Consider the following 14,083-nt stretch of genomic DNA (forward strand, 5'->3'; position numbering starts at 1 on the left):
GATGTGGCTTTTTTCTGACAGCCAATCTTTCTAATTGAAACCAACCCCGTGGATAGAATCCCCGGCGTGCGCTAATGAACTGGGCGGGCGGGTAACACTCCCAGCACCGAAGAGATACCTAGGAGCTCTCGGCGATATGGTAACTAGGCTAGTGCCAGGAGGGTTGAAGACTAGTAAGGACGGGTGCCCGGCACACGTGTGAATTAGCCTCGATGCCACACCCCCGATCTCTATAATGTATATCGTGCAGGGTCTGACTCAGGGGGGCTTGTTGTAGAATTTCCTTGGTCGCATGTTGGCCCTAGAGCCGAGGAGTTGGCCTGTGTAGGCCCTGGAAACAGTCTGGCACCCAGGCTAGCAGTGAACGGCGGCACGGAGGGGACACCCTTACGGACCCGTTTGTTGACGTGCATCCTACTTTTCGCACAACTTCTCCGTAGAGTATATGAATTAAAACCCAAACGACGGCGATAGCGATGTAGATGATATGACCCCAAGGTCACGATTATAGACATGTGAGCTGGCCTCCAGATGCGTCATTCAAAGGACAATTAACGACCACCATTAAGTCACATGCACTCTTGGCATATACTCTAAACAATACTCTAATCGCGATACCCAATCCACTTTCAGATGGATTCTTCTATGACAATGTATAGAGAAAGGCTAGTTGAGATATTTAAGATATGTAATGAGGCATGTTGACTTCTAGCCAGACTTTTTTTGAATCGCTGGATTGCCGTAAAAGCGTGTGACGTATGGAAATGAAGGGAGGAGTAGTAGCGCACATTATATATGTGTGTGTGTCAGCGGTAGGGTGATGCTAGCCCAACCCACATGGGGGTAAGGCGAGAATTGGGTGGTTACGGCCTTTCAATAACTTGATTATGATTTTATGAACTTGTCAATAAAGATATAATGTAAAGCCTGCCTGCGGTTTTCTTTTCCTGCTTTAGTCGGCTGTTTGGATCGAAAGGATCGAAGCCGTATGAAAAGAGGGGTCATCAGTTGACATGACATTAAGAGTGGTCTGTAGGTTCATCACTGCAGGATAACGTTTGGACAAGAAGAGCAGGTTAACGCGCACAGTTCCGGGCATTTCCGGCCCCAACCCTAGCCAGACCCGGGCGTACTATTCGTGGCACAGACACTACGTACGACAACAGTTTACCTTCTTCACTTGGTCCTGCCCTGTCCGTACCGTCCGGAGAGCTCAAGGTCTGTGGCCATCGGCGTTGTCGCCCTCGACATCCTTTACGTCCGTCTCTGCTACCAGTTCTCCCCGTATTCGTTTCACTGGCGGTTCAACTGGAAGGCGTCAGCTTAAGTAGTGGTGACAGCCCTGGTGCGACCAGACACCGCAGCAAGCCAGTCAGGCAGAGCCACACTAGAGCACCTCAGCCGAGACCAGAAAAGGTTTTCCAGCTATAATTCAATTGTTTCCATTTTGATTGTTCTATCATTTGTCTGCAAACTCCCAATTCCACTGTTGTTTGAGACCTGAGAGTCAGACCGGATTGGGAGTAGGGGGGTATACACAGAGGGCTGAATGCTAGCGGGTACGAGTGTGTGGGGACTATGTAGGAACTGATTTACACCAAATGGAACTCACAATATTGGAACATCTCTCTGGGCAATACTGCGCATGGAGGGTTTGGATTCCCGAAGAGGGAGGCTGGTGATGTTGGGTTGTTGCTGCCTTGTTTTCGCTTTTCCCATGATCTTCCATGCCTTTTTAGCTGTTCCGTGGTATGATAGCCGAAAGCTAGAATGGCGCTGTGGCGTGCCTCGTCGCTGCCTATCCTCACGCGAGGAAAATCCCATTCTTTTTCATGTAATTACCCACCGAATCCGGTCCTTGCACAAAGCCAGTGCGCACATTATTTCACAAGCTCGGAGGGGAGTGAAATTTCGGGAAGCGAAGCGACCGAATTGGGACTTTTCGTGTAGGAGGTATTATTCTCTGATCTCCGCTGATATGTTTCACAGAGTAAGTCGTGGTACCGTTACAGCGGAATAAAAACACCGAGCGTCGACATTGAGAGTTGCCCTTTTAAAGATTTGATTTGATGATTCTTGTATTATTTACTATTGGATCAGAGTCTGTGTATTCCCCAATGTTCAAACAACAGGTACGGTAGGAAATACCTCATACGCGCAGGCAACTACATACTGGTTTTAATACAGGGCGAGATCGTGGACTAGGCTCTGCCATCTGTCCGCTGAAGTCAAGGTTACCGGGTGGTGATGGGAGAATGGAACCCCATCCCAGCGGCCGGACAGAGAAGCCCGGGCGCACCGTGCACATTTTCATGCAAAATAGAAGAATGAAGCTCTATGTAGATAAGGCAGATGTCCAAAATGTACACACACACACACACACACACACACCATTCAATCCTTGAACAACTAGAATTACCCAAGAGCTTCTCTCCCCCAGTTTCTCTCTCTCTCTCTGTCTATTTCTACCTGACCGCTGTTGAAATGATGAAATTGATGGCTAGTGTACGATGCGGTGGGGAAGGCGGTGTGACATATGGTGGTGGTGGGTGGACCGGCACAACCCCACAATTATCACACCATTAACCAGGACGAAGACATACTACCGCCCGGTAAATCTCCGAGCAGTGCCCGACTCCGTGCACGCGCGCCGCCGGCTCTACCCCGCACTCTGATAAGCCCAAAGTAAACACGGCAATTATTCCTGAAAGGCCCGGATTTACGGAATGATACTACAGGCTTCATACCCTCCATTCCCTCCTATCTGAATATTTCCTGGCACGACAAGACCACAATATCCTCTACAATTGATCTAACAAACTCTATGTTTAATTATGTAGAAGCGAGAACTGCAAATTCAGATAACTAACTGCACGCGGTGGGCAATATTTAGCTCCCTATCCTACCACTTATGTTATTGATTGGATAATAAATGGCTGCTTTGCCAGATTACAGGCGAAACTTTCTGAAGCCCAATATCAATAACTTCAAAATAACAATCTTTTGTTTTCCAACAGACTTTAACAAACGGTTGAGGTTAGAAATGGGGACTCTTATTAAATTTCTCTTCCTTACCACTGTAGAAGTGGATGTCGTTTGAAACAAAGACGAAATGCGATTTTAACAATTCTTACAAAACGGAAGGTAGTGTCGCAAACAATTGCATTTAATGATAGCATAGCGCCAGAGATCGGGTTGAGACCCTGACTTTCAATAACATTTAGCAAAAGTTGAGCGAGAAGGATGCTGACGTGTTCAAACTTGCAACTCGAACAGGTGCAGGTTTAGAGCGCAAAAGAGGAATGCTCCCCGGGTGTGTGTATCAGAGGGTTACAGGCCGAACCCCCCATTGTTGAATGCCATTGCGGGAGCTCCGTTGTCTGTATCACGCAGGTTTTTGCCTTGAGGCGACAACTTTCTGCTTCTGCGGAGAGCTCTGCGAGTTGATAGGGAAGGATTTTGATGGGGGTAAATGTCGAGCTTTTCAAGACTTCGTATTTCGCCTGGAGTCAAATAAGCATGTCATATATTACATTACATTTCCCTTTCTATGCCGAGAAAGTGCATTGTTGCGATAACACGAAAGTCATTGAGGTAATTGCGGAAGACGTTAAAATTTAAAACCTCTGTTTGCGATTTTCCCTTTCCGACTTTCCCAGTGGAGATGAGCATGGCTCGCTCGACAAGAGCAGGATTTTTGAATTGAAAGGAAGAAAAATCGTTGGCATTTCCTCTGTCAGCGTGGACCACAGAAAGACGGGTCCTCCGAGGAGGAATTTCAAAGCCTCAAAGATGGGAGAATCTCTCATAGGAAGGAACTATTTATTCCCTTGAACTCATTGTTCCATTTTGTGTCAAAAGATAAGAGAGAGCATGCGTTAGGGAAATATTAAGTGATTAATACTATCTCATCCTTTCTTGGCTGAAGAACAATTACAACATAAGTCAATCTTTCTTTAAAAGTTAGAGAGTGCGCTCTTATGGTACGATTTCTATTAAACCTATGTAAAATGTTTACTCTAACTGAATGTGTTAGAATAGTTTGCCGTGCGCGCGCGTTGTGCGCTCTGTGCTAGCGTGGATGCCAGACCCCCGATCTCTATAACCTCTATCGTGTTTCTCAGGGTCTACCTCAGAGGGGGCCTGTTTTAGACTTTTCTTCGGGAACGTGTTGGCCCCAGAGCCGAGGAGTTGGCGGGAAACAGTCTGGCATCCAGGCTAGGTTTGTTCCGGCCCGCTCGGTGCTGTACATATGGTGCATGCTGCCTGCCCGCTTGGCTGCACCTGGTCACCGTCCCACCATTATGTAACACGCGGCATGACAACTTCAATTACGACCTTTCACGTAATGACAAAGAGATAGAGACCACCTTTATAGAACGGCCCCGTGTCAGTGGCTTTGTACGACATGTGTCTTTTCTTGTGGGTTTCGATCCATTGTGGACTCGGTCATATAGTGATATACGATTTCAACTCCCAACAATACCACTAGAACAGGTGCCTTTGTGTTGAAATTGTTCATGTGTGTTTCATATATATAGTCTGACTTTCCTAAATGCTAAAACCTGTAATAACAACTTGTCTGCCTTAAACCTTGTTTGCGAACAAGATGACTTGTTCTACGCAGTCAACGTTTCAATACGTAAATTTACGTGCATTTTTATAATATGCGGGTAACTTAACTAAACTATTGCGGATTTTGAAATGACAAATCTAGCCCCCTCACGATTCGCGAACACTTTCCCGGTCTAATGTCATTTGAAATGTACCCGTCTAAGTGCACGTCGTTTGGAGGGCATTGGATAAAGAATGAAACACTCACGAACAAATGTGTGCGGATCTTTATGTCGCCACAGCGTGTTCCTTTCCTTGATGGTTGGACATGGCAGAGTAGCAGAATCCCTGGTTTACAAACATTCCCAGGGGTTTGGCTTGGTTTCTGTTCTAGCTGTATGTCGATCCTACAGGTCGACAACACTAGGGCACCCATTGGGGGGACTGGGAATTCTTTATCATGCAATTTAAGAACCGTCACATATCGCCCAGTCATCATCGCGAGCGAGCACGTGGAGAGTATTTGACAGCATGCCCCCTTTGATTTCCCGGTCGTTTCGCTTTCTAACCGCTGATCGACCAGTGCTCAGGTAGGGTCACCATCACCAAACGGCAAACCGGTGTGTTTACGTCCGAAAACTGACAGAGACATATCGTTAGCTACCGGCAAGGAAAGTCCCAGGAAACACTGTCGGGAAGAAATATAGGTGACCCACGTCCGCAGGTTCGCTTGACATCGTGAAACAATACAAGATGGAAATCTCCGCAGTGGTTTTGTGGCTGATAGAACCCGACACACTCCAGGCAGCGCCGGTGCTGTGCTACCCGCCCGCCGCTCTAGCTAGTTCCCGATCTGTTGATGCCGTCTGAAAGCCGGCCTGGTCCCTGCCCGGAGCGCCGTCGTGATTTGTGGGATCCGCTGCTCAGATATTTGGCCGCCTTCAACAATACATGATCGTCCCCACGGGGCAGGGTTGGCTAAATAACAAGGTTAACCCGTACGTATGGGGGCTGTGAACGGGACTCTGGTGATCAGATGGATACATACGCATCTTTTCATCGCCAAATGATGAAAAATGACTTGGGACGACCGACAGCACGAGACGGCGGAGATACAAACCGTGTACGGAGCCCGTACCTGCAAGTAGCGTATTGTATTCCGCTGTAAAACATACGGTTGTAGAGAAATTGTAATTAAACATCATTCTAAAAACCAACTGCACACAGATATGTTGTGCTTTTGTAATTTGTTGTAGGAGAGTTGCTGACACGAAGAATGGTGTAACGTGTCTAAGAAGAATAATCAAATAATTGGTTACATGAACTTGCCGGTGTCCAGAGTTCTGGTGAAAAGTTCTGTACTTGTGTAAACGTGTGGGTGTTTTCCCGTTGTCAAAAAGAGAAAATGCATAACAGTTCAGGTGATGACAGAGTCTATGCTGCCTACATGAATGGTTATAACCTGGGCTATCTCATGACTGTTGCGAAGTCGTGCGTTGAGAAGGTAGTCGTTGGGAGAAAACATGTAACACCGAAATCCATGGATGAACGATCGATATCCACCTTGGCGAGGTACAAATGAAGGTTTTATTGAAGGAAAATACAGTGAAAGATGCACATTCACAGAAGTTGGTCAGAGCAGCCAATCTTCAGGCAAAGATCAGCACGTTTTCCACCGTGCAATCCTTCTCCACCGGTAGGTAGACTCGAAGCGGCCATCCGTTACTATTATGGAAGACCCGGTCAATGGAAGGGAGCAGGGGGGTGGCAGGGGTGTGGAGGTGGGTTCCGGGTCAGGGAACTCCGCTACAAATCCATCCATCACACCGGTGACCATCTCCGACTACGGAACAGACACAAGGGCGGTACACAGGCCTGTCAAGATGAATAAGCAACTCATGTTAGAGATCAAATTAAAACAGAAACTACAAGTACCGGAAACAGAATCTATTAATATTGCTACTGTTCTTTATGTAGTCATGTAGATACAGCGGTTGAAGAACACCAGAGAGTTGGGAGATATTTGAGTGTCGAGAAAACAACAACCGGGGATTGAAGATTTGGGATGAGCGCCACATGGACCGGGAACCCTGACTTTCCCACCCGGCCTGGCTAGCGGACACAAAGAATGGACTGTTCCCTTGTTTTCACGGGTATCCTCCGTTCTGCCACGGTTTGCTATCTTAGATTACGCCGGTAATGAAATTTCCCAAACGGAATTTCACGCTATCGCCGAGAGACGCCCGTCCCATCAATTTTAGATCTTCGATCCCCGCTTCGTCTACACGTGGGGCACTTCCGTACCAGGAACAGGTGTCTGTCCGTGGTAGGAAACACTGCTGCCCCTTGACTAGTTGAGAAATGATTTTTGTATCATTTGAATGGTGAAAGAGCATTTAAAGCTGTCAAAGAGTGAACCCTAACCATGTAGGCATGTTGGCCTTAGCACACAGGCTTGTCAATGACAGTGCTCTTACAGACATCGCCCACTGCGAGAGCCACCCGCTGTCCCGGCTTGAGAGAGAAGAAAAGTACGAAGCCAAACCGTCTCGCCCCAAACGCGCTCACCGTAAGAGGTTTCGGATTGCCTGATCGAAAATGAAATTTCACGCCACTGCAGATAGTCACCTCTCTCTCATCAATATTAGATTTTCGATCCTGTGGTCTTTGACCAGAGCATGAAATATCTATGGCGTAATTAGCGGCTTCTTTCTGGGTGAGGTAGTTTGGTACGTCCCGCTTGGCGAGAGCACCTGTTGTGTACTGAGTGAAGAGTTACAGAAACTTTCTTTTTTCGCTCTCAATTGCTTGCAGTTTTTCCCCTCAACATCTTCCTCCTATCTCTCTACCAGGTAGTCAAGTGGTACAACTTGTAAAATGCGATGCTTGTATTGCTAGCTATGATGTAGAATAATAAAGGATTACGCCAAAAATATCACTGACGAAAGACAGTGGATGCTGTCTGAAACGTCTGACTGTTTCAAAACTTTATCCAGTTGCTTGAGTAATTATTTTTGGCGTATCTTACTACCTGGATGTCTAACTTTCATCAACATAATAAAGGATTATTATCTAGTCCTCCACGACGGTTAAACACGAGGCTGGATATTGTAACGTTTGCATAACGGATCTCTCTCTCTCTGGATCACGGTCAAAACAAAAACGCCTCTGGTGCCGTTTTGCGTCAACAATGGTAGAAAGAAAGTTTGCGACAATGAGTACAAATAACAAGAGAAGGCACTGATGATCGCCTTACTGTGGTTTCTGCCATTCAGCCCCAAAAAAAGGAATACAATAGGAAGGTTTACGCGGTGTATTTTGACATGCACGTCATTTCGAATTCAATAGACTTGCAAACATGTGTAGTTTTGCTCTGGAATACATACCGAGTCAATGTCTTCAACACGGAGGCAGTCAGTAGAAGCTAGATAATTTTCTTAAGGAAACAGGCCCCTTAACACTGTGGTTGAAGGACCAGAGAGCTAGTTTATTCATTTCACTTGGGAACGTTTAGGGACAATGTTGGTGCGCCTGTGTCGATTGGACACCGTAGTCATCTCCATCAGGACTGCTTTCCAGATACTGCCTATCGCATTACCAGATCGAAAATGAAATTTCACGCCATCTCTGATAGACACCTCTCTCATCAATTTTGAATCTTCGATCTGCGGCGGTCAGACCAAACCCATGCAATATCCATACAGGTAATTAGCGGGCACCCCCGGGGAGCCATGCGGGGATGGAGCGCACAGGAAGGGAGGCGTCTAGTCGATGATTTCTGCTACCAGTTTTTGCTGATTGTCAAATTTGGAGAGTATCATAATGACGAGTCAGCAGATGAGGGTATGGATGGGCTGTCGGCAATGCAGTAAAGGGGAGACAAAACAGTCGAAGATCTCATCTTACTTAGTACTATTGGCGTTCAGACAGTGGCAGAATCGTCTTAAGTAATGGCCAGAACGTCTTCATGTCATCTTTAGTGTCTCATTTAAACCGGCTAATAGCGCTGGCTATTTGTAATGAATAATGATAATGAAACTCTTTCGTTGTGGAATTATGTTTTTATATGTTGTAATTCTAAATCCAAAGTGTGAAGAAATACAATTAATCACCGAGGTATCGACCTAAGTCTGTCGGTGACGAGAAATTAAAACATTTTGGCTGCGTGCATGTACCTGTACATGTATTTGTCTTTGTAGTAGGAATATAATAAGACATCATACTAGCCAGCCAGCATTAGCCGGTAGCAGCTGCTTACAATAATAATATTGACAATACAAACATGATTAATCAAGCATAACGGCACAATCAATGAATAACAATGCAAAGACAAAGTTAAGTTCAAATAAGAATGTTAACTTAGTCAAGTAATCAAAGGAAATTTGATATGCAATTATGCAGTTGGGCTGAACAGTTCGTCAGGTTGGGAATCACCAGGAGTTTTGTACCCTAGATAATCGGTTTACAGCATCTAGTGTGGCTATGGGCACCACTTCAGATCTCGGTGATAAAAAGGCGATCCTGGTCATCACAAGTGAGCTTTTGTAGCTCATCAATGTCATATCCCCTCATGAGCCTGCAAAGGAAGAATGAATGAATGAATGAATGCCGAAAGTTGAATGAATGAAAGTTGAATGAACATCTATTACTACGCCATGTGCCGCATTGGACATTTTTCACGTTATCATTTGTATGTATGTGCTAGGGCTGGGCACCTGATACCTGTACCTGTAAAATTGTTTAGGTGCAGGTACGGACTTGGATATTTGGTGTACCTGTACCTGAACAAGCTAAAGCACTTTTTTAGACTAAAGATAAGCAAGTCCGATCTGAAAGATGACAATTTTTATAATTTTGCATGAAAAAATGACAATCTATGGCTAAGAAAGACAATTGGCTGTACGTATAACTTACAGATAATTGACCATACTTTTTAGGTACAGTTACAGGTCCGGACCTTTACTTAAACCGCTGTACCTGTAGCTGTAGCTGTGCTTTAATATTGTTCAGGTACATAACCAAAGTATATGCCGAAAACACGATGAAAAGTATTGTCGTACCGTACTGCTGTATCAAGCTAAGATGATTATTATAAAAAATGTTCGTAGTAAACTGGCGGAAGTTGAACTTTCTATTGCTTTATAAACTGAGCAGCTCTTAGCAGTCTCCCAGTATATTCTTTACCAATGGGAAAATATAGGACTTGTACTTTAAAATGTTTGGTAAAAGTATGCTGTCGGTACGTGTCACATGATGACCACATTCCTATGTTTTAAGGATACTTATTTGTACGGATTTGTAAGTCTTCTTTGTTGTTCTGTTTCCTAATGAACTTTCGGCTGTGCTGTAGATGCTGAAGCGAAACAGTGAAAAATTCCGTCTTTCCAATTAAAATAAATGCTTGTCTGAATTCTATTACTGAACAAAAATGAAAGTTATAAAAGCTCTCGATTCTAATAGGCGGGGAAATTGTATTCCGAGCAGAGATTGTAGAAGTTATCAAACAAGCAATTTGCATTGTGCGGTCTTTTTCCTGACCATAACATTCTGAACACAAAAACATGTATTACAGCCTTCTACAATATCTCAATGGCTGACCTAAGGCACAGTAGCTAGCAAGTAGAATGAGTCCGTTGACCACACACAATGTTGTCTGGCCAGTGGACACTGTAGGTCAACCCGGACAAATTCAACTGTTTGGCCGTCTGTTTCGCTCAATGGTTCGGGCAATGAAACTGGAACTGCGTATCGTGAAGACCATACAATAGCATACAATAGCAGTGGCACACAAGTACCGAAACCAAGACAAATCGTCTGACAATTTACTTGCGGAAAGTCTGCGATCTAGACGCCAAGCAAGACCAGGAAAATGTTCAGTCAAACTTTGCTAATCCTTTGATAGAAGTGTAATAGGGTTCGATTATGAGATAGCTGAACTTTCCAAGATTTCTTTAGGATGATGTCCTTTCTGATGATCTGTTCTGAGAAAGAAGCTCACTTCCGCTATGCTGTCACTGTGTCAGTGTTTCTATTGAAACTTGGAACTTATCTTAGATAACTAGGAGAAGTGAACCGAACAAAAACAAAAACATTAGATTCTCAGCTGAAGTACATATGCTTCGTAGGATACTCTCGCCCGTGGTCCTTCAGTTTTAGCGGTAGTTATTATATTCGAAATCAAAGAAAATAAAAGTCCGTGCCACTCAGAATAGATGATTACACGGATGTGACATAGTAATCAAACATTGAGGTTATGTTTTTGAAGGTTTGCCTACCTTCCATTTTCTGATAGATTACAATTTTGTTCTCTTGTTCCTTTTTTGGGATTCGCGCGCGTACGCCCCTCCCCCCCCCATACAAACACCCATACATACACAAACACGCACATAAACACACGCGCCCGCGCGCGCACACAAAATCTAACAAACCCGCAAGGTGTTGGAAGCAATTGTATAGAATACGAAGAATGCGAAGAAATAATTTGCAAATGGAGACAATAAATGTTGCACTTCTTTTCCGATTTGTTTTTAGATGAACACATTTCTAGACGATGACTTGAGAAGGCTGGGAGTGGTGATTCATGTTGCTAAGTGTTAGATCTTGTGCAAAGTTACGGGAGGACGCGTATGATTCCTATGAGTGAGTGAGTGAATACTATCGGGCTATATAATAATATCGTTTCAACGACTGCAGATACAGAGACCAGCGGATGATGATGATGATGATTTAGCAACCTCTGATCGAAACGTAAGATGAGGGATGTAAAGTGCAAAAAAAAAAAAACTTACAATGTGCCGTTAGTACCGTTACTTCGATAACATAACACCCAAAAACATCCGAACATCCTTAGAAAAGTATTAATTCTTAAGCTGTAACTGTCGCCAAAACTGACTGGCCCTCTTTCAGCCAGTCTGCTTTTATTCATTCCCCCACGTCAAGATCGGCGTTCGATGGACCTTAAAAACTGTCCCCTCAGTATACCCAGTGCTCGGCACCATTGGTTTTCAATTTGCCGCACGTCTCAGTACAAGTGTGCCCCCTTCTCGCCTCGTATTAGGTATGTTGAAGGATCACGCACATTTCATGGTGGTAAAAGGTAAACAATACCGATCTGGAGAGCAGATACGCGAAGGGAGGGACTGTAATTGAAATACTACTGCAAAAAGCATGTTGTTGCTTTGGTTTCTCATAAAATTCACGCTCTCTGTACTCCAAGCAAAGCCCCCTTAATAATCGAAAGGTGCGTTTGTTCCAGCCAGCGACAAAGCCTCCCGACTGTCCAATTAATACGACCTTGCGCGGAAGCCTGGGCCTGCTGTGCAGCGGTACGCCAAGCTCTCCATTTAGCAGCCTTGTTCAAATTGGGATGACTTATCTTATTATTTGGTGAGCGCACTTGGCCGTACTCAATAACTAAAAAAGAAAAAGAAGTTGAGTCGTGCGGTTGCGATCTAAAGTCGATTGAAAAGGCCACTTGTAATCAAGAGGTCGTAATAGAATAAAAGTACTATATTCGGACGATAGTTCGTTTTTTTCTCAAAGCTTTGTTCGAATGGCGGAGGTTGTCTCGTGGGGGGCGGCTTGGAGTGAGGAGAAATATCCCAACAATAGCGGCAGAATTGAGTCCCCGAGGGGTCCTCTCCCTAGAGGTCCTCGGCACGTTGTTGCCATTTCCTGAGAGCATTAGGGGGTTATTGCAGCTCAGAAAACGGCAAACGAGCGTGCTAATGGGTGCGCTCTCGACTTTGCGCTCATTAAGCAAGAAGCATAAAGTTAAAAGCTTCCATGCCCCAACTTTTACCGGCAGAGTTAGCATGAAGGTACGCTTGAGCGAATGGATCCCTAGGAAATGCCGCTTCGCATGAGCTTTCAGTGTTCTTTCAGCTGCTACGCAGAAAAGTGCATGGGCGGTTTCTCTCGAAACAGGAAAGCGAGGAAATAGGGATGTAATCATATGTGCACCCGAGTGCCACTCACGCGAGCTCCTAGTCGAGGACCTTTGCGTTTTTTTTTCTAAGGTGGTTGCGTGTTCCGTCCTTCTACACACATTGATAAACACGCACCATGACTCACTTTGGGATGAAAATATTTTACACGTATTAACGTTCTCTTGGTGGATTCGGGTACCTTGAGTTGAACAAATAGGTTATGACTATAACCTCTTTGAGTTAGAATGAACGCTATTATTCGTATGAGTTTATCGCAAGTACATGCAATAGGGCTAGTTGCAAATACATGTAATATAGATATAAGAATGATAGATTATATACTATTTTCTATGTTATACTACATACTAAAATATACATCAAGCTAGTTTTGTTGGATTTTACTTCTAAAGGAAGACGAATTTACCCACTTGTTCTATAATGAATATTTACGTATTCAAAATACATTCTTAGTTTGCCACTATCCCCGACCACGAGAAAACTACTCTTGAAACCAAGGAACCTACTGGTTTCAACCTAACCTCAAGGGTAACCGGTTGTTTCGCTTCAGCGTCAGTTTTGCCACAGTCATTTCGCTACATGGCATAAGTTGTTTCGCTACATGGCACAAACTTCTTTCGCTACATGGTACAAGTTGTTTCGCTACATGGTTAGTTCTTTCGCTACATTTGAATGTTATTTCTCTAGATAGACTAGTAACATTAGAAATGGTTTTACTTCAAACACATGCCCCGGGTAAGGCGAGCTGGATTCGCCGCGGAATATCGCTTGGGGCCCCGGCTGCCAGGGTAGGGAAATGTTAACTTACCCGCAGACTGACTCTCCCGGTCACTTATTCCTTTTTTTTGCCTAAGTCTAAAGCCCTGGTGGAGGCTTCTTCGGGGCGGCTAAAAATACAAGCTGGCAGAAATAGCACTACGCTTATCTTACCTGGTATCCATACCATCGGGGGCTCCCCGGTACCTCTGCGGTAAAGTGAGTGATACTCGCCCGCCAAGGCAGATTTATAGCGCGGGCGCCCGCGGAAACCCATGTAAAAATTGTGGGCCTAGTTCGCCTGCAAACACTACTCCTTTTCACTACGAAACACATGTATGGTCGCGTATCACAATCCTCTCGCTCAGAAAATTCGTACGTAAAGTGCACGCGTATTTGAAATAAGTTGATTTCTTCTTGAATCCCTACTCACGCTGTATGAAACGTGACCACCCTCCGTATGAAAATCATCGGGCTCACACCTTCATGCGGCCGAAAAATTTTCCGCGGATGTCCGATTCCAATCATTGACAATACATAAGTGTTTGCAGTAAAATTATTTCTACTGTAACTATCTAGCGAAATAACATTCAAATGTAGCGAAACATCTTGTACCACGTAGCGAAACAACTTGTACCATGTAGCGAAAGAACTTTGTGCCATGTAGCTAAACGACTTGCCATGTAGCGAAAAGTACTGTAGCGAACTGACAATGTATGTTAATAGCCACAACAAATCATGTTCAAAGTAGATATACAAGCTAACATTGAATAATTTAAAGTTCTCGCTTTTCAGTTATATCAGTAGTAAAGGAACAGAATATCTAA

The 14,083-nt window shown here is 44.5% G+C and overlaps 1 protein-coding gene and 1 long non-coding RNA gene across 3 annotated transcripts in view; one reads left to right on the forward strand and one right to left on the reverse strand.

Moving 5' to 3' along the window:
* LOC136431422 (uncharacterized) overlaps nt 1–14,083 on the reverse strand; it is a 101,005-nt gene that overhangs the window by 74,224 nt on the left and 12,698 nt on the right. The window contains exon 3 of one of the 2 annotated variants that reach the window (XR_010755053.1): nt 1,172–6,429. This is a non-coding gene — a long non-coding RNA (uncharacterized lncRNA). Of the gene's footprint in view, nt 1–1,171; nt 9,131–14,083 lie in introns of both variants that reach the window. The other variant, XR_010755052.1, reaches the window with a different exon arrangement.
* The window catches only part of LOC136431416 (transcription factor COE3-like), a 93,074-nt gene continuing 80,295 nt past the window's right edge, over nt 1,305–14,083 (forward strand). The window contains exon 1 of the mRNA XM_066422783.1: nt 1,305–1,416. The gene's annotated coding sequence lies outside the window, so the exon portion shown is untranslated. The remainder of the gene's footprint in view (nt 1,417–14,083) is intronic.

Source organism: Branchiostoma lanceolatum, chromosome 3, assembly GCF_035083965.1.
Source record: "Branchiostoma lanceolatum isolate klBraLanc5 chromosome 3, klBraLanc5.hap2, whole genome shotgun sequence".
NCBI lineage: Eukaryota > Metazoa > Chordata > Leptocardii > Amphioxiformes > Branchiostomatidae > Branchiostoma > Branchiostoma lanceolatum.